At 43.0% G+C, this 17,891-nt stretch overlaps 1 long non-coding RNA gene across 1 annotated transcript; it reads left to right on the top strand.

Annotated features, from left to right (window-relative positions):
• Nucleotides 1-10,294: 10,294 nt before the first annotated feature.
• LOC122477632 lies at nt 10,295-17,264 on the top strand. Its single transcript, XR_006295746.1, has 2 exons — nt 10,295-11,364; nt 17,071-17,264. It is a non-coding gene; the product is annotated as an uncharacterized LOC122477632 (long non-coding RNA).
• Nucleotides 17,265-17,891: the final 627 nt, after the last annotated feature.

Below are 17,891 nucleotides of genomic sequence, written 5' to 3'. Positions count from 1 at the left end.
ATTTTGAGTGTCAGCTGTGTACTTCTCCAGAACTTCATCAAAACTGTAGCAGGGGCTTTGTTTTGCTCAAATGCACTCTGAATTAGTGTACCTTCTCTGCCTCTATATGAGAGGAAAATGATGGAAACTTTTTGAGAGCAAAAAATATGGGTTTGGTATGTTTGTGCATGTGACTTTTTCCTTCCATAGATGGAGGAGTTGGGGTAAGAGCTTAATACATACCAAAAATATTATTTTATTAAGGAGCAATGAATGGCTCACAGAAAACAGCATTTGAGAAAGTAGAACAGATTGGTTAACCCACAACTGAAAGCAGGGGGTGGCCCCTGTCCAAACTGGGTACCAAGAAGAGGCCACCTCCAAGCCCACATGTTGAATCTGAGCAGTTCATTTGATTTTCACATTCTTGATATGAAGGAGTCAATCCCTGGCTGAAACTCCTCTAGAGCAATGGCAAACATCCATTACATACCAGCTGAACCTGTATCAGATGACTGATTTTGCCAATGGCAAATTGAGGTTTTCCAATTGGGCTGACATTAGTGTGAACTTAGAATACAAACAAACCAACTCCTGCCCCAACAAGCCTTCTCAGAGAGCACCAATCACCACAGATGTCACCTCTTTTGCACACACACACACACACACACACACAAAAGCTGTCTAAATTTGTCAGTTCAAGGATGAAGAGGCTCTACATCTATAGTCTTAAGCATAATACCAAGTCAAGATTCTGAGATTCCATGAGACAATTGGTATTTTTCCTGAGTGGATAAAAGTATAGCATGATCCAAATGGGATACCTTGACAATAAGAGGACTCTTTATAAAGTCACCCAAGAAGAAACTAAAATTCCGTATGTCTTTAGCACTATGTACTTACTACAACCTATTTAACTAAAATAGTTAAATAAGGTGACAGTATACTAATGTTATAGTAGCTTTACCTCAAAAGAAACAGTCCTTGACCATAAAATCTTTCCCTATCCCTAGGCAAAATTCTCCAGGAATCAGACTCTTTAATAGGACAGTCTACCTAAAATTGTCCTCTTCTGCACTCCTCCCACCACACCCTTAGATGCATAGCTTGGGTGGAGGGAAGAGCTTGATATTATTTTCATATAATCTGTATATGAATAATACCTGATACATTAAACTATGTTTCCCTTTTCACTGATAATTATCATTGTCCCAGATCTCTCCTCTGTGAGAAATATTCAGAAGAGCCAGGTTAATTGTTGGGCAGGGTGAGGGTAAATCGGGAATAAAGGAAGAGGGGCTGTAGAAGTCCAAGAGGAATAGTCCAGCATATCTAATTGATAAGAGAATTTTTGACATATTTATAACAAAATCCATTTCATTAAAAAAATGTTCTGGGTCCCTATTTGCCTATGAGTTAACTGGTCCAGGAATATTATGGGCCCACCAACATTTGATTTTCCAGGGAAGCATGGATGGATGATTAGTAAAGCAATGAATCTATTTTGCCTTTGGTTTCACCTATAAAATAGTGACTTCAATTCTCTTACCTTATTTTTTCCCAAGGTTCTGATAAAATAAAGAAGAGAACTTGATAAAAATTCACTGAGTATGTGTCATACAGCACTAGATAACAATTACAAAACACAGGTTAGATTTATCTAATCTGATCATTTGTCTATGACAAGTGAGAACCCCCCTAGTCAGGAAACAATCTGTAAACTATCTTGGAGCTAGAACAGAAATGGTTTCTTAAATGGTGACTGTTAGCACACACACAGAAAGAGGGAAGTCTCTGACTCCAGAATGGAAGAAAAGGTAAAGAAATGGGACTAAGCAGCCTTTCTAGGTAAAGCCTGCTTCTATGGGAGAAGGGCAACAATCACTTGTGGTAACTATGGGAAGATGGCCTCAAAGCCAAATTCAAGGAGTGTTCTTGATTCTTTCTCTCTTTCCTGCATACACTCAGATCAAACTCCCTTAAGGATCATATGGCGCTTGGGCCTAATACCCACACACTATTTTTTCTCTTTTATATTCTCTTTTGTTTTCAACATTTATTTATTTATTTTTGAGAGAGAGAGGGAGAGAGAGCGCGCTTGAGTGGGGCAGGGGCAGAAAGAGAGGGGGACAGAGGATCTGAACCTGGCTCTGCACTGACAGCAGAGCCTGATGTGGGGCTTGAACTCACAAACCATGAGATCATGACCTGAGCTGAAGTCAGACACTCAACTAACTGAGCCACCAAGGTGCTCCCATACTTTCTTTTTAAAAAAAAAAATCCCATCCTGTTTTATTTTTCTTAATTCCAGTTAGTTAACATACAGTGTTATATTAGTTTCAGGTGCACAATATAGTGATTCAATACTTTCATATATTAGTCAGTGCTTATCATAAGTGAACTCCTAATCCCCTTCACCTATTTTACCCATCCCTCTATCTACTTCCCCTCTGGTAACCACCAGTTTGTTATCTGTAATTAAGAGTCTGTTTTGGGGTTTTTCTATTTTTCTCCTTGTTCATTAGGGTTTATTCTCTTAAACTTCATATATAAGTGAAATCATATGGTATTTGTCATTCTCTGACTGCCTTATTTCACTTAGCATTATACTCTCCAGATCCATCTATGTTATTGGAAATGGCAAGATTTCATTTTTTATGGCTGAGTAATATTCCTGTGTGTGTGTGTGTGTGTGTGTGTGTGTGTGTGTGTGTGTATCTCATCATCTTTATCCATCATCTATCAATCGATATTTGGGCTGCTTCCATAATTTGGCTATTGTAAATAATGCTGCAGTAAACACAGGAGTGCATATATCTTTCTGAATTAATGTTTTTTTTTATTTGGGGGGTAATTACCCAGTAGTGGAATTAATGGATCATATGGTAGTTATATTTTTAAATTTTGAGGAACCTCCATACTGTTTTCCATAGTGGCTTCACCAATTTGCATTCTCACCAACAGTTTTTGAGGGTTCATTTTTCTCCACATCCTCGCCAACACTTGCTGTTACTTGAGGTTTTTATTTTAGTCATTTTATTTTATTTTAGTCATTCTGACACGTGTGACACATTCTGACACATTGTGGATTTGATTTGCATTTCCCTGATGATGAGTGATGTTGAGCATCTTTTCATGTGTCTGTCATCCATCTAGATGTCTTCTTTGGAGACACAGGGAGATGCCTAGTCAATCAGCACTGTGTTAAGAAATAGGTCCATATAGACATTCAGGTGACAATATGGAATATATAAGGACACACAAACTATGTAGAAATAGCACCTATCTCGTTTACTCTCAAGTTCGGAACCAACTGAGAAACACAGGAAACAGACAGGCAGAGATGAAAAATATCTGTTTATTACTGTTAAAAGCCGGATAGTTCGACAGAGAATATAAAGGCAGTAATAATAGTCTTCATAACACAGACAGAATTACTAATTCCCCCAGGGGTGGAGAAAGAGGTCAAATGAGTTATTCTAGCAGAAGTACTCCGAAGTAGAAATATGAAGAGAACAGAATGGAGGACTCCAATCACTTGCCCCCTTCCTTGCAAAAGGGAAAAATATGACAGAGACACGATTCATACAGTTATCACAGGATGCTTCCCAGCCTCCTTGCCTTGTAATCCTGGTTTTACCATTTCTTGCCTCAGTTGAAAAGTCACTCACTTCTCACTTGGAAAACAGTTAAAAATACCCACTTTGCAGGGTCATTGTAATCATTGCCAATAATGAATGGAAAGTGCTTTGCAGAATGCCTAGCATTTATCAATTGTTCTCTCAACCTAGGGCAACTTAAGCACACCTGAATGAATATTATTAAATTTTCTCTTGAAACACTGTTTCCATAAATATGTAAGTCTTTAAATGAACACGTTACTTCCATATAACCCAAAGTGATCTATAGATTTAATGCAATCTCTATCAAAATTCCAATGGCATTTTTCACAGAAAGAGAAAAAACTATCTTAAAATTTATATGGAACTACAAAAGACCTTGAATAGCTAAAGCATTCCTGAGAAAAAAGTAGAAAGCTGGAGGCATTACACTTCCTAATTTCAAACTATATTACAAAGCAATAGTAATCAAAACAGTATAATACTGGCATAAAAACAGACACATACATAAATGGAATAGAATAGAAATCCAAGAAGTTAAACCCAAGCATATGTGGTCAGCTAATATTTAAAAATGGCACCAAAGGGGCGCCTGGGTGGCTCAGTCGGTTAAGCGTCTGACTTCGGCTCAGGTCATGATCTCTCAGTCTGTGAGTTCGAGCCCCGCGTCGGGCTCTGTGCTGACCGCTTAGAGCCTGGAGCCTGTTTCAGATTCTGTGTCTCCCTCTCTCTGACCCTCCCCCGTTCTTGCTCTGTCTCTCTCTGTCTCAAAAATAAATAAACGTTAAAAAAATTAAAAAAATATAAAAATGGCACCAAGAATACACAATAGGGAAAAGATAGTCCCTTTAATAAGTGCTCTTGGGAAAATTGGACCTCTACATGCAAAAATAATGAAACTGGACCCCTATCTTACACCACCCACAAAGGTGAACTCAAAATGGATGAAAGACTTAAATGTAATACTTGAAACCATAAAATTCCTAGTAGAAAACATAGGGGAAAATCTTCATGACATTGGTCTTGGCAATGATTTCTTGGACATGACACCAAAGACATAGGCAAGAAAAGCAAAAGTAAACAATCGGGACTACATCAAACTAAAAAGCTTCTGCACAGAAAAACAAACAAAAATAACAAAATGATAGATAACCTACATAATAAGAGAAAATACTTGCAAACTGTATATCTCCTAAGGGCTTAATATCCAAAATATATAAGGAACTTCTACAACTTCATAGGAAAAAAAACAAAAACAAAAAACAACTCTCCCCAAAAAAATCTTGATTAAAAGATAAGCAAAGGACTTGAATAGACATTCATCCAAAGAACACATATAAATATCCAACAGGTATATGAAAAGATGTTTGACATCACTAATCATCAGGGAAATGCAATACATATCACATCATACCTGTTAGGATGATCACTATTAAAGAAAGGAAATCTATATCAACAAGTGTGGGTGAGGAAGCTGAGAAACTGTAATCTTTGTGCACTATTGGTGGTAATGTAAAAAATGGGATAGCCACTAGGGAAAACAGTATGGAGTTTCTTGAAAAATTTAATAGTAGAATTACCATATGAGCCAGCAATTCCACATCTGGGTATTTATCCAAAAGAATTTAAATCAGGATCTTGAAGAGATATTTGCACCCCCATGGTCACTGAATCATTATTCACAACAGCCTAGAGGTGGAAACAACCTAAATGCCCACTGACAGATAAATTGCTAAACAAAGTGTGGTATATACAGACAGTGGAAATTGAATACTATTTAGCCTTAGAAAGGAAAGGAAATATTGTCATAAGCTACAACATGGATGAACCTTGAGAACATTGGGCCAAGTGAAATAAGCTAGTCACAAAAGACAAATACTGCATGATTCCACTTATATGAGGTATCTAAAGTAGTCAAATTCATAGAAGTAGAAAGTAGAATGGTGATTGCCAGGGGCGGGGGAGAGGTGTTGCTGTTCAACAGGTGTTGCTGTTCAATAGGTATAAAGTTTCAGTCATGCAAAATGAAAATGTTCTAGAGATTCACACAGTACATTGTACAACATAGTGCAAATAGTTAACAATACCATAATGTAGACTTAAAAGTTTGTTAACAGGGTAGATTTCATGTTACGTGTTTTTTACCACAATAAAAAAAATCTTATATTTTATTAGAGCAAGGATTCTGAAGCTATGGTCTATAAGCCTCAGCCCAAATTGAATATAACATTGCATGATGATGTGTAGCTCTCTAGGGAGGAGTGCATAGATTTCACTAGAACCTCAAAAGAGTCCTTAATTCATAAAGGTTCTAGAGGCATGGCTCTGAGGAAAATTGTATTCAAATTTGAGTTTAAAAAAGTGGAGCTAAGGAAGTTAAAAAAAAAAAAGTTCAGGGAACTACTGGTATTTTAGTCTTCTTCCTTCCAAAAAGATAAACTGGTCAATAGATTTTCAATGAAGAAAAGACTCGTGAGGATTTTTTCAATGAGGTGGAAGTAAACAGCCTGTTTTTAATTTCTCTCCCTGTTTCTGCAGATTGGCCTTTTGCCCACCTCCTCTGTCTGCTCCTTTTTAGATCCTTTGTGATCCTTCTTGACTTTCAAATATTAGCACAATCCAAGATTCCATCTAAAACCCCCTTTTCTTATCATTGTGGTACCCCTGGGTGAGATTATCCACTCCAAAAGGCTTCAACTGTAATCCAAAAGTGTATTATCAATCACCACTCTTCTTTTGATATGCAGTTTCCTATTTTTACCTGCTTACTGGACTTTCCACCTTTACTCTCACAGTCAATGTAACATACTTTAGAGTGCATTCATTATCTGTCCCTTAGCCACACAATGTGCGCACGCCCACACAAAGAAATACATCGTTGGATTTTTCTCCATTGCATTATTTTCACTTGGTTCATCTCCATCATCAAGCCTTTGTTTTCACATATGCTCTGTTTTTTGAGAGAGAGAGAGAGCGCGAGCACGCACTCATGCATGAGCAGAGGAGGGGAGCAGGGGAGGGGAGAGAGAGAGAGAGAGAGAGAGAGAGAGAGAGAGAGAGAATCCTAAGAAGTCTCCTCGCTGAACAAGGAAGCCTACACAGGGATTGATCCCACAACACTGGGATATGACCTGAGCCAGAATCAAGAGCTGGAGACTTAACCCACTGAGCCACCCAGGTGCCCCCACATATGCTCTTTTTAGCCACCTGCCAGGAAGTAGTTAACAGAACTTGCAAACTGTAGAGAAACTTAAGAAATCAAGTAGCTCGAACCCTTCAGTTTACAGAGAGGGGGTGTGATCTTTTTTTTAACATCACATGGCAATTTAACAGTAGAACAAGCTGAGAATCCAGGCATCTCAAGTTCTACCCAGTACCCTTTCCACTACATAATCATGCTCCCACTAACTGGAAGTAAGAATAAGATCCCTGCTACTAGCAGTGATTTTTACCAGTAAAGAAGGCAACATTATCCAGCCATCTGATGTTCAAAATGTCTACTTGTGTGTTCTTTGCATCAGGGGCAAGGTAATTTAGGCTCTTCTGTTGTAATGATAAAAAGGATAAACTAAAGAGTGCAGGAGGACATAGTGTGTAATAAATCTTGGTATAAAAATAGATTGGTTAAAGGCTAGCTCAGCATTTTTTTCATAATCATGTTATGAGGATTTTTACTCTTTACTTACCAAAGTGTTTTCATATGTATTATTTCATTTTAGTCTTCAACAGGCCTGGGAGGTTATGTAGGTCAGGGTTTTTACTAGCTGAAGTTTAAAGATGAAGAAAATGAGACTAATAACAGTTCAGTGATTTTCCCAAGGTCACTGATCTAGTTAGTGACAAGGCCAAGGCTCACATGTGTGTCTCCTACTTCCAAATTTCTTCCTCTAGTCTAGACACATATTTCCAGTAGACTATGAGTGATGACTACACATTCTGTGAACTGAACTTTACAGATTTCAATGTCCTGAGACTGAAACATGCTGAGTTCTAGCAAGGAACAACCATGAAGATAGGAGTCTTATCCTGCAAAGAGAAAAGTTCAGTTTAAAGGTGAGACCAAGCAAATTCATGTCATAGGTTGACACACAATTAAGAATCAAGATATAGAGATGCCATTTTTCTCAAACTTTCTACTTTCTAGGAGGGGAAATGCAAACCAATGAACATGATCAAAATGGTTCCTGTGGGTCTAGAAGTCTAAAAGATTGAAGGTGGTTTCCTACGTGAATCATCTCTAAAGACTTTAAAAAGGATGGCTATCATTGTTATTCAACATAGTATTGGAAGTCTTAGCATCTGCAAACAGACAACACAAAGAAATAAAAGGCATCCAAATCAGCCAGGAGGAGGTCAAACTTTCACTCTTCGCAGATGACATGATACTCTATATGGAAAACCCAAAAGATTCCACCAAAAAACTGCTAGAACTGATTCATGAATTCAGCAAAGTTGCAGGATATAAAACCAATGCACAGAAATGGGTTGCATTCCTATACACCAACAATGAAGCGACAGAAAGAGAAATCAAGGAATCGATCCCATTTACAGTTGCACCAAAAACCATAAAATACCTAGGAATAAATCTAACCCAAGAGGTGAAAAATCTATACACCAAAAACTATAGAAAGCTTATGAAAGAAATTGAAGAAGACACAAAAAAAAATGGGAAAAGATTCCATGTTCCTGGATAGGAAGAACAAATATTGTTAAACTGTCAATACTACCCAAAGCAATCTACATATTCAATGCAATACCCATCAAAGTAACACCAGCATTCTTCACAGAGCTAGAACAAATAATGCTAAAATTTGTGTGGAACCAGAAAGACCCCGAATAGCCAAAGCAATCATGAAAAAGAAAACCAAAGCAGGAGGCATCACAATCCCAGACTTCAAGTTACACTACAAAGCTGTAATCATCAAGACAGTATGGTACGGCACAAGAACAGACACTCAGATCAGTGGAACAGAATACAGAACCCAGAAATGGACCCACAAACGTATGGCTAACTAATCTTTGACAAAGCAGGAAACAATATCCAATGGAATAAAAACAGTCTCTTCAGCAAGTGGTGCTGGGAAAACTGGACAGCGACATGCAGAAGAATGAACCTGGACTACTTTCTTACACCATACCCAAAAATAAACTCAAAATGGATGAAAGACCTCAATGTAAGACAGGAAGCCATCAAAATCCTTGAGGAGAAAGCAGGCAAAAACCTCTTTGATCTTGGCCACAGCAACTTCTTACTCAACACGTCTCTGGAGGCAAGGGAAACAAAAGCAAAAATGAACTACTGGGACCTCATCAAAATAAAAAGCTTCTGCACAGGGAAGGAAACAATCAGCAAAACTAAAAGGCAACCGACAGAATGGGAGAAGATATTTGCAAATGACATATCAGATAAAGGGTTAGTATCCAAAATCTACAAAGAACTTATCAAACACCCAAAAAACAAATATTCCAGTGAAGAAATGGGCAAAAGACATGAATAGACACTTCTCCAAAGAAGACATCCAGATAGCCAACTGACACATGAAAAAATGCTCAACATCACTCATCATCAGGGAAATACAAATCAAAACCACAATGAGATGCCACCTTACACCTGTCAGAATGGCTAACATTAGCAACTCAGGAAACAATAGATGTTGGCAAGGATGCGGAGAAAGAGGATCTCTTTTGCATTGTTGGTGGGAATGCAAGCTGGTGCAGTCACTTTGGAAAACAGTATGGAGGGTCCTCAAAAAACTAAAAATAGAACTACCCTAGACCCAGCAATTGCACTACTAGGCATTTATCCAAGGGATACACATGTGCTGTTTTGAAGGGACACATGCACCCCCATGTTTATAGCAGCACTATCAACAATAGCCAAAGTATGGAAAGAGCCCAAATGTTCCTCGATGGATGAATGGATAAAGAAGATGTGGTGTATATATATATATAGTTAAAAAATTTAAAAAAAATGAAAAGGAAGGCTATCAACACCGAAATTGCAGTTGTATTAAAGAAAAGTCTGGTCAGCATCATATAATGCAGGCAGTTTAGAAGGCTCAGAAGAAAGGATTGGGGGAAGGAGGGGGGCCTGTGAGAGAAATTTCAGTGGCCTGTTGGGCTACACAGCAGGCATGGGGAAGAGTCAGTGACAAGTGAGGGAATGGAAGTAGAGAGTGGAAACCTTGTCTGCATAAAGCTGACTGTAGAAGGCTGGGTGCCACAGTGTGTTTCTTGGAGATTTGGAACAACTTGCACAGGAAGAGGGCAAGAGACTGAACAGGCAAGAGGGAGTGGGAAAGTCCCCTTGAGTCACAACTGACTTGTTAAAACTTTCCCTCCTAGTGTGAGGTCCTTTAAAAACTCACTGCCTGTATGTGGCTCTAGAGTGAATACCTCAGAGAGGGTAGGCAACTTGTCTAGGTCAAGACTATAAAATAAGCATAATATTTAATAACAGATTCACCTTTTGAGACTATTACTGGGAGTTTGCTTGTGTGTGTGTATGTGTGTGTGTGTGTGTGTGTGTGTGTGTGTGTGTGTGTGTGTTTGGTCTGTTCTAAAAGCCCAGCTTAGAAACTACAGCCTCAAGTATGGATAGATGAGCAGAAATATTCTGGACCCTGTCTAAAAGCTGATTCTTCCAAAAGGCACATTGTTAATTGGCCAGCTTATCAATGGATGCTCTTTCCTGTAGGTTTGTTTAGGAGTGGAAACGATAGTAGTAGTCTGCTAGCAGTTTAGTGATTCCTGGCTTGGTCATCTCAGTGGGAGCAAGTGCAAGGCCGTGCCAGGAACTCCAGATGACTGCAACATACACAAGCACAGTGCTACCCATAGACGCCAGCGCTGAGCCAGGGTGCGGCTAAGCCCGGGCAGGGGGCATCCTCAAAGTGCTTCTTTATTTAAACTATGCTCCGGGGCAATGTTTCAAAATGACCCCACACACCTAGTGCATACACACACAGCAGCCTACACGCACAGTCGCACTGTGTTCGCTGGCCTGCTTGCTTTACTTTCTATCCCTCTAGGCAAGGTCCACAAATGAGCAGCCTTGTAACCCTCCCAGGACCCGGTTTGGGGACCCTCAGAAGAAAAAGGTAGAGAAACATGAACGCACTAATCGGGAAGCCAGAGTTTCAGCCCACTGGGCCACACGGGCTATCCACACTAATGACTTTCACCTCCCCTAGCTTTGGCTGGCCCGAGGGGCGGGGAACCCGGCCGTAAGGAGGAGGACCAAAGGCGGGGGGGGGGGGGAGCTTGAATGAAACAATGTAACAATTGATGTAAGGCCTCGCCTGGCTCCTGCTCCCCAGCGATCCTATAGGCGAGGTCCCACTGACTGCCCCTCCCCATTGCTCCGTTTTCTTGTCCATTACGCGCTATCCCTCCGCCTCTCCTTCTTTCTTTTCTTTTCTTTTTTTCCCCTTCTCCTTCCCCCCCTCCCCCTTTCTCCAGCTCTGTGTCATTTCCTCCTCGAGCTAGGCTCGCCTGCTGCCCGAGCTTCTCCTGCCGGGAGAGTAGGCGGAGCAGGGCGGTGGGGGGTGGCGTAGCACTGGAGGGCGATGGTGGCGGAGCTGCTGGGGGCGGAGGCAACGTAGCCCCCGAGGAAAAGGAGCTCTGCGTCGCCTGAGAGGAGCGGAGGATGGAGAGCCGGCCTGGGTCCTTCCAGTACGTCCCCGTGCAGCTGCAAGGGGGGGCGCCCTGGGGCTTCACCCTGAAGGGGGGTCTGGAACACTGCGAACCGCTCACAGTGTCTAAGGTAAGACCTGGCGCCTGTGTCCCAGCAGTGCCCAACTGTGAATGGGCAAGCGGGTGCGCAGGCTGCCGGGGGACGCGGCCCTCAGACCAACTCTGAAACTTGGTCGGAGCTGGGCGTGAAAGCCCTCCTGTGGAGCATTTAGCTGCCCGCAGGAGTCTTGCCACCAAGGCCAGTCACAGACACCCTTGATGGTGGCTGGAGCACTAGACGCGAGCACGCCTGGCCCTGGGGCGAGAGCCCAGTGCGCGCACACTCGGGAGGCTCTGGGGACAGTTTTTGCTCCCCCACGTCGGGGCGGCTGCTCCCCTCAGTTTGAGCTGGAGGAAGTGGTGGCTGTTGGAGGTTTCTCCTTGGAAGTTCTCGCGCCCCTGCGGGACAGGCAGTGTGGAAGCGGGGTCGTCCCACCAGGGCAGGTTGCAGGTCAAGGGTCTGGTGTGGGAACGGAGATGGGGCACTGGTGGCTTTCGTCGGACTCACTTCCCACGGCCGGAGGCGCGCACATCCATTCAGCTGGCGAGGCGTTGCTCCTGCGGCTTCGGCCCGGCCTTTCCCTCCCTCCGGAGTCCTGCCCCAGCGCCGGCGAGACTTCCTGCACGTTGAGAAGTGTGGAGGAAACTTTTGCGCCATGGAGCGCAGCTGTGCTGGAGCTGCTGATGCTGCTGCTGCTGCCGCCGCCGCCGCCGCCAGGGTTTGTTTGTTTTAGGAGGCTGTGATCCGCTGGAAGCCAAGTTGCAGCCAAGGGCAGGGGAGAGGAGCTCTCCTGAGTGCTCCAGAACTCCCCAGACGAGCCATCGTCAGCAGGGGTGAGGGGGTGTGGGGGCTGCGGGGGCCGTTCCTGGGAAGAAAGATTTGTGGGGCCACTCACCTTGTGGCGCCAGATTGCCAAGTGAACGGACTTCACGAACTTTATCCCATTTTTTGTTTTGTTTTGTTTCTCGTAAACGTTCGCATCTTGAGAAGCTCTTCCCCTGCCAGCCCACGCAGATTGCAGTTGGGGTTGTGGATGTGGGTTTGGGCTGGAGATAGAAAGGTGTGGCTTCTCAGCAGGGCACAAATGTCACTAAGTTTTGGCTTTGTAAGGGAAGGTCACGTCTCAGCAGGGGGTGGCTAGTGTCCTGCCACGCCCCCCCCCCTCCCCAGGAACCAGTGCTGCTTTTCCCCTCGCATTGGACCTGCTGGTCAGCTTGTAGTGTAGAGGTCCTTCAGGCCTTGGGGCCCATATCATCACCCAGCTCTCTCTTCCCCATACTAGTCATGTATTTCTAACCAGCCTGAGATGCCTTTGTCACCCACTGTCCCTCCCCCTCTTAAGGTACTCTCCCTCCAATATTTTCTGAGGGAGTAATAAGCTTTCTTTGAAAAAACAAAACAAAACAAAACAAAATGAAACAACACTCTCAGACAACCATTTTGGGGAGGGGAATCCTGACCTTCAGGAATTTCTTCTAATCAGACTCCTGTCTTCCCCTTTTCCACCAAGGTCCGAATTGGCTATACAGCCCTCCAGGGTCTGGCAGTTCCTCCCTTTCTTTTTCTCCTTACACCACCCACAGAATTTCCACAGTCTGCCTAAACAGCCTATCTTGGAGAGATCATGTTTTCACCTCTGCCCAGGGCTGACCCATCCTGAGAAGTGCTCCAGAGAGTGCTTATTGCTGTGGCCCTCCCTGGATTGTTTTGTGTGCCAGTGCTGAGCATAGCAGGGGGTGTTACTAAGTATGGGGCAGCCAGCAATTTGTGGTCTGGCTGGGGGATTATTTGAGGGTAGATGAGGGTTTCCTTGGCCAAGCGGTTGAGGAAGTGACTCGTGTGTTGAGAGGCAGGGTGCCTTTTAATGATTCCCTTTCCACTGAATGTACAGTTGACCCCTATTATATGAAAGCTCATTATTACACACATTTGGGTATGCAGGGGGTAGAATCATTTCTCCCATCCCTCCCACATAGCCTGGCACCTTACAGTAAAAGCATGGTATTTAAGTTCAGTGGAATTTTTTTTCTTACCAAGACACTCTGTGGCATAGTTCATTAGTCCCCTTTTCATTTTTCTAACTTATTTTTGTTTCCCCTTATGCTTCAGAACAATACAGCTTTCTTCTTGAAAATAGCCTAAGCCTGCACACACTGGTGTGGATGAGATGGAAGGTAGTAGAAAGAGAATTGTATTGGCAGATTGAAAACTTGGGTTCTAATCCTTACTCCCCTGCTTATTTGCTTTGGGGTCCTGAGTTCATCACTTCCCTGCCCGCCCCCCTGCCACGCTGGGCTTAGGTGTCCCCATGTGTATAACGAGGTTCAAGTTGGGGGGGGGGCTTTGAATAAGACTATGACAATCTGGTAGGCAACCCTTTCTGCTAGCTTTGGCCCTTTTCTCAAGGGTTGTGGACTGAAGAAGAGGCTTTGTTCCATTTGCATACAGTGTTACTGTTTATACTGTGTTTCAATATCCCTTGTTTCATTAGCCTCTTCCCACCACCCTGTGAGGCAGTCAAGGGAAAGTTGTGGAGAAACTGATGGAAAAACTGAGGCTGTGATTCACTGAATGGCTTGCCCAGGTCTGCCATACAGTGAGTCAGTGGTAGGCTCTAAGTCTATCATATTTTCTACTACTTGGAGAGTTTCTTGATTCTTCTGGTAGTATTGCAGTTTGTGAAGGGGCATGGGGCAGTACATTCAGGGACGTACCTAGTCTTGACAGCTTCCCAGGTGACTTTCCGTGCCAGCCTGTGGCTCCGTAGTAGGTGAGGACCAGATTGCAGACACTCCCTGCTGAAGTCTGGGCTCAGGAAGTAGGAGAGGATGGTTTTAGTGCCTCCAAACCACTGTGATCATTTCAGGTCAGGCAGAGAGAGGGGTAAGGTCCAAGACCCATGGTGAGAAATGCTGGAGAACCTCCTTTTATGTCACGGGGGAAAAAAATGGGTCTGGTGTGGCGTACATGCTTGGAGATAGCTTGTGGAGACATCTAGGGAGTGGTGGGATTTGAGAAAGGGTGATTAGTGGGAAAAGGTCACATTGAGTGTGAAAGTCTATCTCATATTTGTCATGATCAGGTTGGAAAATGGTCAGATCCTACTGACTGTTGTGATTTTCTTGAATGTGGGAATTCAACTGCCCACGTTTTAGGAGACTGGTGTAGTCTTCTGACAATCAAGTGAGAAAAAAAGAAGAAATGTTAAAAACAAAACAAAACACCTTTTACTGATTATCCTAAGTGTTAAGGGATGGTTATGATTTCACCATACTTTGTGATGTTTCCAAAGAAACATAACCCACAAGGGCCTTAGGCCCATGACCTTGGTGTTATTAATTCCTTTGGTTAGCATCTTCTACTACCTCCTTGGCCCAGGAGGCCTGTTTAGATAAAGTGGTAATTCTCTTCTAATCATATTTATCTGTTTTGCTATTTGGGGTCCCATCTACAGTATAAACAGCCATCCATGAAGTTGGCTCCCTGCACTGGAAAAGATCTTCTTTGGGGATGGGTGACCCTTCCAAGTTTCTGGCAGCAGTAATTCTGCATCAAACAGGACCTCTCAGAGGCCTCAGAAATTCAGTTGTATCCTCCTGTGGGGTGTGTGTGCATGTGTGTGTAGGAGAGAGAGAGAGACAGATATACAGATAGACAGACAGATGGACAGACGGACAGAGACACAGAGAGAGAGAGAGTTACTGAGCTGTAACTTGAGGTTCCTATACTGATTCTGAGTTCTTGCAAATGTGCCCTGAGGTGAGTGAAAGGTGAAGAAAAGGAGTGGAGACCAGTGGGGATGCAGGAGAAGGAGGAAATTGGGGGAGGAGAAGACAGACTCCTCCTACATATTTGCCATGTTCCTGGCCCATTTTTGGTGGCAGTCTCCATCTGGCATGGTGAAGCAAGCGGGTGGGGGAGGGGGCTAGTTATCGCTGGAACAAGGTAGGGTGGGATGGGGGAGTAGCCTGGAGGAGAAGGAAACTTCACTTCCTCCACTTAATGGGTATTGCTATTGCTATATCATTTTACCCTCTGTATACCCAGATGTCTATTTGCTAAATGGGAGTAGGCAGATATCTTTATTATCAAAGATGATGTGAGAATGAATTGGGAAAACTCTAATACTGTTTGCTGTCTTTAGCCTAGAAAGATGGCAGAGCATGCTCTTTAGGTTGTTTTTAACTCCCCCTCACCCATCCCCACTGTGACCTTATTTCTAGGAGAAGCACACAAAGAGTTGGTTGAGATTTCAAGAGGACGTGGGTAAAGTAAAATGGAGGCTTTCGTGTGACTGGCAGTAAATTTGGCTGTGAGTTTGAGTTCTTGCTGGCTGCAAAGATAGTGTTCTATGAGAACCATTAGTTACAGTGAAACCTTCCTGGGCCCACCCCAGACCAAGGCTTGGCATTCACAGAGGGACCTTCAAGGGGTGTGCTTCTTGGGAGCTTAGTCCAGTCTGGGTACTTACATGAATACCCTCCTCATCTGCCTCTAGAATCAGCAAACACATCTAGGGCCTCAGTTCCCCAACTGCTACCCTCTCCCAGAAAGTAGAAGACATTTAGACACATGGAATGGGAATCCATCCAGAGAGATACAAAGAAGGTTGGATGGAGGTAGGGCAGGAAGAGTGGGGAATGGGTGGTGTGTCTGGAAATCCTTGGCTGAGCTTTGGGTACACACTATTTTGGGGCCTGCTAGGCTGTCATAATACACCTGGTACCCTATTGAGATCCACACATGTGCTTCTTAAAGTGAAACAGGTCAAGCCTGTTAGAGGATTTTCCCCCTCCAAAACCTCAGACAAAGAAAATAATTCAATTCCATCTGGAAGACACTTGAGCATTGTCCCTTTAAAAAAAAAAATTAAAATGATTTCCCCTCTTGCTTTTCCCAACCCTCTCCCGGGATTTTTTTTTTTTTAAAGAGGAAAGAGACTCAGGCTTGACATTGGTGTTTATGGAGAGATTATCTGGAGGGAACACCACAGTTTTTATAGTTAAGCTTCTTCAGAACCAGGAGGGGAAAAGGATGCTGACCCATCTGAGGAGAGTTCATCACTACCCCACCCCCATCAAGCACCAAAGGACAGACTTGACTCAGGGCTGCTAACCGAATGCTGTTGTTGGAGGAGGCCTAGAATCATCACAGACTCTCAGAGCCAAGAGGGCCTTTTGGAAGTCACCTGGTCTTAATCTTAACCAGTCCATTAGTCTTCTGTGTATTTTATTATTTTTTTAAAAATTTTTAAACGTTTTATTTATATTTGAGAGAGACAGAGAGAGACAGAGCATGAGTGGGGGAAGGGCAGAGAGAGACACGCACAGAATTGGAAACAGGCTCCAGGCTCTGAGCTGTCAGCACAGAGCCCAATGCAGGGCTTGAACTCATGAACCGTGAGATCATGACCTGAGCTGAAGTCGGACGCTTAACCGACTGAGCCACCCAGGCGCCCCATATTAGCCTTCTGTGTAGTAGCTCTAAGCTTGTTTTCCTGTGCTTATGCTGGGAGTTCACTGCCTTCTTAGCCAATCCATTTCCTGGTTGGAAAGTTTTGACCATACACAACTTTCTCGTATATTGAGCTGCAGTCATTATCCCTCTAGCTTCCATCCATGGGTCCTAGCCCTACCTTCTGGGACCACACAAAACAAGAATGCTTTCTCTTTGTCTCAGGACAGTCTTTTGGAGGTCCAAAGACACAGACCACGTCTCCTTGTCTCACTTTTCTAGGCTAAAGAACCCCAGCAACTTCAGCTATTCCTTATGGCATCTGAGATCCAGCCTTCTCTCCTGCTTCCTCCTCCTACTTTGGATGTCACCTGTCCATGTTTCTCTTGAATTATGGACCCTGCAGCCAAATAAAATAGCTGAGGAGAATCTGACCAGAAGGATGATTCTTTAAAAAAAAATACAACTGAAGACCACTCTGACTCTTTCTGGTGTCCTTGCCTACAAAAGCCCGATGTCAAGCAAGACCTTTTATTGGAAGTCCATGTGCTACTGTGAAGCCATACCTGCCCAAGGTGTCTACATAGGCATCTGAGATAGCCACATAATAGATTTGGGAGGAACACATTTCATCTCTTATTGTTTAGTTAAAATTGCCCCAGCCCCATGCCTAGCTCAGGCTAGTGTTAAGAAAAGTGTTCTAAGGGAGATGAGAGAGAAGATATAAGCCCTGACCTCAATGAGCATATATGTTTATACAAAAAGACACAGAGAAGGAAGGTGTATATTAGAAGAAGGAAGCAGCATTTAATGAATAGGGTCAAAACCAGAGCTTCAGAATGTCAGATTTATTTTATTTTATTTTATTTTATTTTATTTTATTTTATTTTATTTTATTTTATTTTATTTTATTATCAACTTTTGGCTTGGAATTTGTAGGAGTAGCCTCTCTGAATGGAATGTTCCCTTTCTGAGAAAAACAGGTGTCTCCAAGATTGAAGATGCTGACCATATGTGACATACAGTCTCCAAGTTGCAGAGCCCCTATGTAGGATTTTAGACAAAGCAATTCCCATCCCAAACCCCTGTCAGATATTTATCTC

This window comes from Prionailurus bengalensis, chromosome X, assembly GCF_016509475.1.
Source record: "Prionailurus bengalensis isolate Pbe53 chromosome X, Fcat_Pben_1.1_paternal_pri, whole genome shotgun sequence".
In the NCBI taxonomy this organism is placed as follows: Eukaryota; Metazoa; Chordata; class Mammalia; order Carnivora; family Felidae; genus Prionailurus; species Prionailurus bengalensis.
This window is presented reverse-complemented; position numbering and strand designations above follow the sequence as displayed.